Source organism: Castor canadensis, chromosome 9 (genome assembly GCF_047511655.1).
Source record: "Castor canadensis chromosome 9, mCasCan1.hap1v2, whole genome shotgun sequence".
In the NCBI taxonomy this organism is placed as follows: domain Eukaryota; kingdom Metazoa; phylum Chordata; class Mammalia; order Rodentia; family Castoridae; genus Castor; species Castor canadensis.
This window is the reverse complement of record NC_133394.1, coordinates 8,100,193-8,111,392: the sequence shown is the minus strand read 5'-3', so window position 1 is coordinate 8,111,392 and position 11,200 is coordinate 8,100,193.

The following is an 11,200-nucleotide window of genomic DNA, read 5'->3' as shown; positions in this document are numbered from 1 at the left end:
GAACTAGGAAGTAGTGAAGAGTTCAAGTAGGGATGAACCATGTGGATTGCAATACATAAGTGCATGGAAACAACACTAGCAATCTCTCTGTCTAGCTGTCTTTATCTCAAACTAGCAAAAATGCTGTGTTTTTCTTATTATCTCTTATGTTTTCTCTTCAACAAAATTGGAGAAGAAGGGTGAAGAACAGGTTCTGCCCAGAAGTGGGAGGGCGTGTGGGGGTGTGGGGGTGTGGGGGTGGGGGGTACGATGGGCAAAGAAAATATACATATATAAGTAAATGTAAGAATAGTTTTTATGTAAAAACATTTTTAAAAATTAAAAAAAAAGAGCTACAGTGTGAAAATCACTGCACTGAGAGTGACCAAGAGTGTTCTGTTAATTGACGTTTTATGTGAAGAAAAAAAATGCAAAAATAATATTCACCATGGGTTAATTAAACTGATTTACATGCAGAATCAAGTGAGCAAGATTCAATTTATGAAATGAAATTCAGAAGAGATGTATTCAGTGGTGAAAATGAGAAAAAAATGGTAAAGTAATAGGAAGAGTAATGTGGTCATGAATTATAATGGAGGACAGAGTATGAGTTGTGTCCCAATTTACAGACAGGACTGAATTAACCAAGTGGACAGAGGTTAACCATTAAACAAAACACCGAAGAGTTACAAGCTTCACTGGAACTGGTGCCTTCTGTCTGGGTGACTGCTAGTCTGAAGGGGATGCCAAAAGTTGATTTCTCAGCATTTTCTTGCTGAAGCTGTTATCCCAGATCAATACTCATCTGCCTGCCTTCATCATTGCTGAGCAAACATCTGTACCTGACAGAATTCCTTGATTTAAAGGTGAGTTGGAAGCAAAACTATTCTAACATTGACCAAACTCAGATACTACAGAAGGGAAGAGAGATAAACATAATGAGCAAAATTCAGGTGAAAACTGCTCTGCAGAGAAAAAATTCTGCCCAGGTGACAAAAAGTTTGCAAGTGCATCTCCATATTCTTAAATAAACTAAAGGTAAAAGTTTTTGAATCTAAAAATGAACTTAAGAGAAGATAAAAGGAGACTGCAGGAGTGATAATGAGAGTAAGGGAACACTGCAAAAGTAGGAAAAATATAGAGTGAAAATAATAAATCTACTACAAAAATGACAGCTGCAACAGAACCAGAAAGGAATAGATAAATACCCTTGAGTCAAAGACAGACAAACAGACAAACATGAAGAATAGATGCAACAAAATATCTAAAGACAAGTTGATAAGATAAGGCGATATGGAATAACAAAAAGAAATCAGACAAATATGATGGGCTATCTAGAAAAAAGCATAAATATAAGAAAACAAAGGGAAAAAGATACTTCCTGAAGTAACAGAATTAACTCTCTAGACCAAAAATGCAAAATCTGTCCATGAAATATTGATACAAAACAGTGAATAGCGATCCTTGTGTTGGCACCATTAATGAACTTGAAAGATCAAGAAACAATTGTAGGGTCTTCAGGAAGAAAACTGAAGTTACTTAGAAGAGGAGAGAATGAAATAATTAGCTTCAGGTTTCTCCAGCAAGTTAAACATCAGTGGACAAGTGAGCACTAAGAAATATCTCCTAACTATGTCCTTAACTGGCAAAGCATTGAGGCACCATAAAGACCAAGGTGGCAGATGTGAAGTTCACTTGAAACATAACTATTGCTGTTGGTTGGATTTTTCACAATGACGCTCGAGAAAATGGCAACAAATGCATCTCTGTGCCTTATCTGTTGCCTCTCATTTCTTTTTTGTGCATAGGGGCATAACTGGTAAAGTCACTCTGTGAACATCCATCTTTAATTTTCTTCTGCCCCAGTGCCTTGCCAGCTAATGATGCAAGAAAGTTAAAGGATGTAGAGGAGCTCATCAGTACAGGGTCTTGACAGTCCTCCTCATTGTTCCTTTTTATCATTTCCCAAAGTCGAGGCTGTGTTTCTTTATTTGTTAAAAAAATTAAAGTAATTATAATGTTATCAATAAATTAAAACAGATGTTAACTTATGAAAAATTATTCAGATTAAATGATGCAATGAGAAGTCATTCAACTTGGTGCCTTGGCTATATCAAATTCTCAGTAATTATTAAGTTTCCTTCTCTCGGAGAATTGGGCCACACAACACATTCATCCAAAATAGCCACGCTGTCACAAAGTGCAAAGCCAAGTGGATAACATCTTTACTCCCCCAGGAAGATGATTCAAGCCGACAACCAATGATGGTAACACAAAGTTGTATTTCTTCTTTCCTTTATGCCTAAGGAATCTAGTTGGAATATATCTACCTCCCAAAAAGTGGTTTTTTTTTAACATTTTCCATATCTTCCTGCCTATACAAATCTAGTTCAAGACTAACTCGATTCCAGGTGCCATCACAGCCAACTCTCCATCTTTGCTTCTTCCCACTGCAGGCTGGAAGAACAGTTTATGAGGCAGACAACTCTTCTCTGCCTGCTGTGATAGTGAGCTCTCCCTGTGGTCAATTTGACTTTTCACTTTCTCCATGTTGCACCTGGCTTGACTTGGGCTTGCCCTGTTTTGTGTTAGGCTGAAGAACTTCTCAGAGTAATACCCTGAGCCCTTTCCTCCTAAATCGCCCAGGGTATCTTTTTCTGTTATGTAAATGCCCAGAGCATAATTGTAATTTAGTAGACTTTTAGTGAGAAAAAATTCTCAGGTACTATGCTAAGTATTAGGGATATGAAGCTACCTAAATATGGCTTCTTACTTTCAAAACTTTCATCTAATGAAATAACTCTTAATATTGTTTTTGGCTATTTCTGATGTTCTCATCCGGAAGAGAGTAGAGATCCAGGATCAGAAACGTCACATCTCAGTCAGTCAACTTGTATGAGGCATCTTATCAAAGGATGCCTATTGAGAGATGTGATACCATTATTATCTCCACTTTAATGAGGAAGAAATGGAAGCACAGAAAAGTTAACCCAGTTCATATAGATACCAGCTAGAGGCATCTTTTGAATCCACATATTTTGCACATGCATATATATGCTGTATATGTATAAATACATATACACGTATGATAATAACTGATTGCTATATAGAGATATAGAAATATCACTAGATCATCAAGACACAAGAGTATTGTCTGCAGGACTATTGCATTACAACTCTGAGATTTAAAAGCTTCAATTTGAATCACACAGTAAATCCATTATAATAAATATATGTGAAGAGACCACCCATAGAGTGGGAGAAAATATTTGCCAGCTATACATCAAAGGACTGATAACCAGAATATACAGGGAACTTAAGAAACTAAACTCACCCAAAGTCAATGAACCAATAAAGAAATGGGCAACTGAACTAAACACAATGTTCTCCAAAGAAAAAATTCAAATGGCCAAAAAACACATGAAAAATGCTCACCATTTCTAGCTATAAAGGAAATGCAAATCAAAATCACACTAAGATTCCACCTCATCCCTGTTAGAATATCCATCATCAAAAACACCACCAACAACAGGTGTTGGTGAGGATGTGGAAAAAAAGGAACCCTTGTACACTGCTGGTGGGAATGTAAGCCGGTGCAACCACTCTGAAAAAAAATTTGGAGGCTTCTTAAAAATCTAAACATAGATCTGCCATATGACCCAGTAATCCCACTCTTGGGGATATACCCAAAAGACTGTGACACAGGTTACTCCAGAGGCACCTGCACACCCATGTTTATTGCAGTGCTATTCACAATAGCCAAGTTATAGAAACAGCCAAGATGCCCCACTATTGATGAATGGATCAAGAAAATGTGGTATTTAGACAGAATGGAATTTTACTCAGCCACGAAGAATGAAATCTTATCATTTGCAGGTAAATGGATGGATCTGGAGAACATCATTCTGAGCGAGGTCAGCCAGGCTCAGAAAACCAAAAATCATATGTTCTCCCTCATATGTGGACTTTAGATATAGGGCAAATACAAATACAGCAGTGTTGTTGGACTTGGGTCACATGACAAGGGGAGAGCACATAAGGTAGGTGTGGGTATAGGTAGGAAACCCAAAACATGAAAGCGTTTGATGTCCCCACTCCAGAGGAACTAATATAATAACCTTAAAGTGACAGAGGTTAACATGAGAAGGGGATCAGGAACCACCATAAAGATCAGTTAGAGATGAATCAACTTGGGTTGTAACACATTTGTACATGGAAGCAATGCTAGGAATCTCTCTGTATGGCTATCCTTATCTCAACTAGTAAAAATGCTTTGTCTTCCTTATTATGCTTATGTCTTCAACAAAATTAGAGATAAGGGCAGAACAGGTTCTGCCTGGAAGCTGGCGGGGGGGCGGAAATTGGGGACAGAGGGTGGGAGCGGCAGGGCAAGGGAGAGAAATGAACCAAGCAATGTACGCACATGTGAATAAATGAATAATATAAATATGTGAGCTTTGATTTCAATAAATCATTAAATGATATGCTATAAGCATTCACTTGATACATAAAGACCACTGACATGTGAAGGCCAGCAAATAGAACACATATGGCACACATACACTGCACATTAACTGAATTATTTCCCTAAATTTGTTCTTGGAATATCTGAATTAAATTACTTTGCATATGCTGCTCAACTGCTTTTTACAATTAGATTTTCTCCAATCCAATAAGACTTTATCCAAGTTTGTGAATTTCATGAAATGCTTGATGATGCTGTGAATTTGTATAAGATTTTGCTGATCTTGTGAGTATGAATTTTGCTAATGTATGCAATGTTACATTGTCTCACCTAATACATATGTCTGACCTAATAAGCTGAAAAGAAAAGCATTTCATCAACCCTACAAACTTAACTGGAAGGGAATAATTTCAGAAGACAATGGTAGGCATTTTTAGTGTAAGGACTAGTTCAAGGTACCAGACACATGTATAAAGGGATTACCATCAAGTGTGATGCATCTTTTTATATTTTCTTTGTGTGTTGCTATTACTAGAAACTTATTATTATATTTAAATTGCTACAGGGCAGAGTTCCCATGTGGGGAACAAGCTTTGAGCTACCATCCTGCATCAATGTTTAAGCTTTACAGGTTGTGCCATTTGTTGTTATTATCACTATCATTACCTTGAGGATGGAGCCTGCCATGCTCAGCAAGTTCTCTACCAGTAAGCTACTTACAGATTACAGTAGACCCTTACAGATTACTTCTTAATAGGTTTTTTGGGTTAGCCAAATTAGTCCAAAATCTATAGCCTGGTGCATTCTATATTTTAGCCTGTCAATATTGTGTATTGATTTGAATCCTAGCTAAATTGGAGTCCTCAACTTTGGAAGAAATCTGAGCTATCTAAACTTTATTTTTTAAACTCTAGAAAATGTACAGTGGAAGATTATTTCTTCTTTCTTTCCCCTCCTTCTCCTCCTTCTTCTTCTTTCTTCTCTCTTTCTCAGAAAGTCATTCCTTCAGTTCCTCTTTCTGTCTTAATGGGCTTCTATGCTTGGCTGATTTTGAACAGCTTAGAAATTTCATTGACTACAAAGAGGCTTATGTCTCTTGAACTTTTATCACTGGAATGTGGAAGTGGAAATGCAGTACTCTTAATGTGAACAGAACATGTGATTAATTGAGAATTTATAAAGTTATGGGAAATAGGGTCCTTTAATTTAAAGATGACTTGAGTCAATTAAGCCTCACCATCACCTGTTCATTGATTGCTGAAAAACAGTGAATGCTCAGAGCAATCATTGCCAAACTAGCTTGTCTATAACAATCACTCAGACTGCACAAAGATCCTTCAGGAATCAAATGCTTCTGAGTGACACAGGGCTTAGAACCCACATTTTAAGAGAGTTTATTAGAAGATTGTGATACCTCGAGGAAGTTTAAAAAATCTAAAACATATGGAAGATGTTAGAAAATCCAAGAGACAGAATGGAAACCTATATTAGCTGTCTTTGTCAAAAGGTGCACTGAATGAGGGCCTTTATGTACAGCCATTGTGAGACATACTTTGTGTGCTCATCGGAACCAGAGGAGGTTGACGATGACATTTCATTCTTAGCCTTTGAAATTTGACTACTGACTTCATTTGCAAACTTTTACAAGGGATCTGACTTGCAATTTTTTACTTAGGAATGAAACTGGCTTCTCTGCGATGACTCTGAAGTTGAGCCATGTGGTTGAGTTTGACCCAGGTGTTAGTTCCTAATTGCCAACGTGGAATTACCACAGTGGGTGTTGGCAGGAATGTAGATGTGTTGCAGCTTGCAATGAAATGCTTTACTTTCTAGATCTCAGTGAGGAAAAGCTGAACAACTAGTAGATATTACACATGCCTCAAGGAATCAACCCAGGGCTAAGAGGTCTCTCAAGTGGTAGAGTGCCTGCCCAGCAAGTGCAAGGCCCTGAGTTCAAGCTCTGATACCAACAAAACAACAAGAAAAAATCCACTCAGCACTCAGCTTTAGCTACGAGATTTAGATGGTTTGGTCTGTAATTTGCGTTTAATGTATATAGCCTTATTAGCAGAATTTCCAATATCTTAGCACACTGGCATCACACTAGCACAACTTAATCATAGGATCACCCAAAATGCAGATTGAAATACAATGAGTATTTGTTGTTGCTGTTCCTTAGCCTTAAAGTGGTTGGTAAGACGTGTGAAATTGTCTTAAACATGAGAAAATTGCACCATTTTCAAGATATCAAGTAAATACACACCTAAATGTTTAATATTGTGACTGCTTTGTATGGTTAAATTCCCATTTAATAAGATAATGGTCCTTCTGAACCTTGTCTTATTTCTGTCTTTTTATATATTTTTATTAGCATGTATTCATTGTATGGGGAAGATTTGTTGTGACACTTCTGAATAGTCTCACACTGTACAATAGTTAGATCACACCCTCCATCTCCCTCACCCCTCCAACCCCTTCCTGTCCTACTTAAAACAACGAACGGCAAGAGGTTTCATTGCTCCATTTTGTTTATCTATATGAAGCCCATCGGCAAGCCCATTGAACCTATTCCTTCAGCTTCATATCCTCCTTTTATCCCCTTCCTTCTTTTCTTCTTTCCTTCCTTCCTCTCTTTCCCTCCTTCTTTCTCTCCCTCCCTCCCCCTCCCTTCCTTCTTCCTTCCTTCATTCTTTTCATGGGACTGGGGTTTGAACTCAGGGCTTTCACCTACAAAGCAGGTGCTGTACCATTTAAGTCACACCTCCAGTTCATTTTGCTTTGGTTATTTTTGAGCTAGAATCTTGTGAACTATTTTCCCAGGCTATCCTCAAATTTTGATCCTCCCAAGTAGTTAGGATTAGAGGTGTAAGTCATCAGTGCCTGGTTCCACCTGTTTTATTTCTAATAAGGAAAGTTCCTGGAGCATCTGCTGTAGACATTTTATTCAAGAGGCTGTCCTTTACACTAGTGATGAAAGTCATCTGTCTCAGTTTATAACCATAGAATCATGGTCTTGAAGAATAACACTTAGAATTTCCTCAGAATGAGAAAATAGGATCTATTTTACAATTTTGGAATCTAAAATCATTTGTCCCTGTATGAGAGGGAAAAAAATCTGAATTATCTTTTTTTTAATCTCCCCTATATTTTCCTGGTTAAAATAATGGGGTAGTGACAAGAAAGATGACCCTATGGGGAAAAATTACTTCTTTACATAGCAAAATTAACAGAAACTCACACACACACACACCCCTTTTTTTATTTCCCACTGTACAGGGGATTGAACTCAGGGCCTCAGGCATGTTAGGCAAGTGCTCTGTCACATAAACCACACACCCAGCCCTTTTGTTTGTATTTTGTTTTTGAGATAAGTTCTCCTAATTTTGTGCAGGCTGGCCTTGAACTTATGATACTCCTGCCTCTGCCTCCTGAGTAGCTGGGATTACAGGCATGAACTACCATTCCAAACTATATTTATTATATTTTTAAATGTTATTTCATTTGTCATTATGTTCTGAACCTTGCAACAAGTCCCATAGGAGACACAAACAAATGTGATAGAATTTTTCTATTTACGTAGAAGTAATATTTAATACAAATTAAACAGCTCCAAATTTATACAGTGTATCCAGTAACCTTTAATTATATGTCAAATCAGTGGGTTAAATAAGGACACACCTGGGTGGTAGAGGTTGGGTGTGAATGTGTAGGTCAGAGAACTGGCTAACTGGACAAGTTCTGTTCACTGAAGTAGGGAATCAATTCTATAAAAACAACTACTGCCAAGAATTAGTGACTTAAGCCAGTAATCCTAGCTATTTGGGAGGCAGAAATCTGGAGGATCACAGTACCAGGCCAGCCTGGGCAAAAAGTTCAGAGACCCCATCTCAACCAATGGGTGTGGTGGAGTGTGCCTGTCATCCCAGCTACTGTGGAAAGCATTAATAGAAAGTTTGCAGTCTTGGCTGGCCAGAGCAATAAGCAAGACTCTATCTCAAAAGTAGCCAGAACAAAAAGGACTGGAGCATAGCTCAAGTGGTAGAGCACCACTTAGTAAGTGCGAAGCCCTGAGTTCAAATCCCAATACCACAGAACAAAACAAACAAAAACCTAGCTGTCAGAATTAGACTTGATAAACACAGATGAGCAATATGAGTTCAAGTGACCAAAAGGAAAATCTGAGGTTAGTTAATATGCATGACTAAGGCTCAATACAGAAGGTGGAGAGTAACAGTGAAGTCACTGGAGCAGAGAGCAAAAACACAAGGGAGCATTTAATCTGACGATTTTCTATTAATAGACAACATCAGGGAGAAAGAGTGGAAGAAAGTCTGCCATCCAAGGACAAAGCAATGGAGTATTCTTCCTGGTTAGTGTAAGACTGGCTGATCTTTATAAATACATTCAGACTCTTTTTTCCTTCATATATTTTGCCAAATTATCTATTTGTTGTTTTCACTTTGACTTATAAAGTCCTTTATGTAGTATTTCCATGTCTATTTATAGGTATAGTAATATCTTCCCCCTTGCTTGGATTATTTAGCTACTTATCTTAATTTGATTGTTCAGAAGATTTTAATTTTCATTTTAAATTAGTGGGGGTATTAAATGTTTCTCTAATGGTTTATGATTTTTGGAATTTTGCCTAAGGAATCCTTCCCTACATTTTGAAAGATTTTCTATGGTTTAAATATTTTACTATAAAGGCTAGCAGAATGGCTCAAGTGGTAGGGCACCTGCCTAGCTAGCATGAGGTCCTGAGTTCAGGTCCCAGTACCAGCACATCTCCCTCCCCTGAAAAAGTAAATATTTTGCTGCAGTACTTATTTAGGTTGAAATTTTCTTCAACTGTTTGTGAGTATGCACAAGTGTGTGTGTGTACTATACGTATAAAATTGAATTGTTTTAAATATTACTCAATTTTCACACTACAATTTACTGACTGTTTGAATATTTCTCTATGAATTTGTGAAAACATCCTTCTCAAAAGTCTACATCTCTGTCATGTTATGTTTACTTCCAGCTCTTTATTCTTTTCTATTTTTTCTGTCTCTGTCTCATAGTGTCGTAATCTCTAAGTTTCTCTTGCTCATTTCCTATCTCTTTATTTTCATAGTGAGTTACACTTTCAATGAATTCATGTGAATTATTTTCCTTTTAAACAGATACATAAGTGCTCTTGAACTACTGATCCAAGTGGGTGTTGTATTTACATTGCTTTTTCCTGTACAATCTCCTTAACTTTGCTGTGGCTTCCTCCCCTATTTCTTCAGTGGCTTTGAATTTGCTAACTCGCAGATTAATTTTTGATAGTCTTTTATTTCTTTGAAAATCATTTCACAATCAAATATTTCTCGTATTATTATTTGTCCTGGAAGTATCTTTTATGTGTTGTCTTGCCAAACTATCCATATCTGGTATGTTTTATGATAGCTTTCTGTGACTGATAGAATTTGTGTAATGTTGTTGGTTTATGCTGATTATCAAATTCATCCTAAATCCCTTTTGTTAATTTTTATCTTTTCTAAAAATTCTTCCACTTCATGTGGGTTTCAGATTTGTAGGTATTAATTTGTATAGATATTTTCTTTAGATTTATTCTCTGTTCCTCTTTCTTACTGTCACATCCTGTCATTTAGTTCTTTTTCTTCATCAACTTTGCTATTGTTTGACTATTACTTTACAAAGTATGAGTTTTCATAGGGTAGATTGTTTCTTTGTATTCTAGTTCTTTATCATAAATTCTAGTTTTTATTACTTTTTATTCATAGTTTTTCTATATTTTCTCTGACCCTTTTATATACACCAATTATTATTTTTTAAAGCACACGAGGCTATAAATTATTTTCTAATTATTTCTTCACTGTATTCTACAAGTTTGTTTTTTTACCATGAAGTTTTGTCTTTGTTATTCTATCTTGATTAATTAAAATAAAAAAGCAAACAAATTAGCTTTGAAAGTAGAAGGCCAGGGGAGCAGATGAGAGCAAGGACGTCAAGGGACAATATACGCTACAATATTTTTAACTCCAAGTAAGACACTAGCCAAGTAAAATTGACATAAGCCATATGGTTATTCACTTTTCTCTTTAGTGGAACATCTGAAATTGAGCCTTCCCAGAGCTCTGGGAATCCCATGCACACACGATCAAGGCCCAGGCTCTACCTTCCTTCTGCTGTCCTTAGCATGTTAATCATTTCTCCCATGAGGTTGGCCGTCGTGCTAAGTATTGCGCTTCCACAGCATAATCCTAAACAGAATGCAAGGATGGGGTGGAGATAAGTAGAAAATATATATTTTTTCTTAGTGCAGTCTCTTTTTGTCAGTGAAGAAAGTATTTCCAGATGCAATGCTTCCACAAATTTTAAATATGGCCAAACACCCACTCATCAACTCATTATTGGATGCCTGCTCCCATGTTCATTCTACAAATTTGGATTATTCTTCAGCTTAAAAAGGAATAGTAATAATGCTTGTGTGAACAATAACAACTATAACCAAGCACTTATCATCTTATTTAATCTTCAGTCCAACTCTTTGAGGTCACTGCCATTATTGCCTTAATTTTCTAAATAAGGATAACATAAGAATTCTGTAAACCAAGCCAAAAATGGGGTAATAGCTGCTATATAATGTTAACCAATAGTGTCTGCCATGATTTTCTGCATAGTTGATGATGTGAGAAATAGATGTGTAGGTATGTTATTTATATTCACCACATGACTTTTCTTAAATGCTTTCAAGAGAGGAATTAT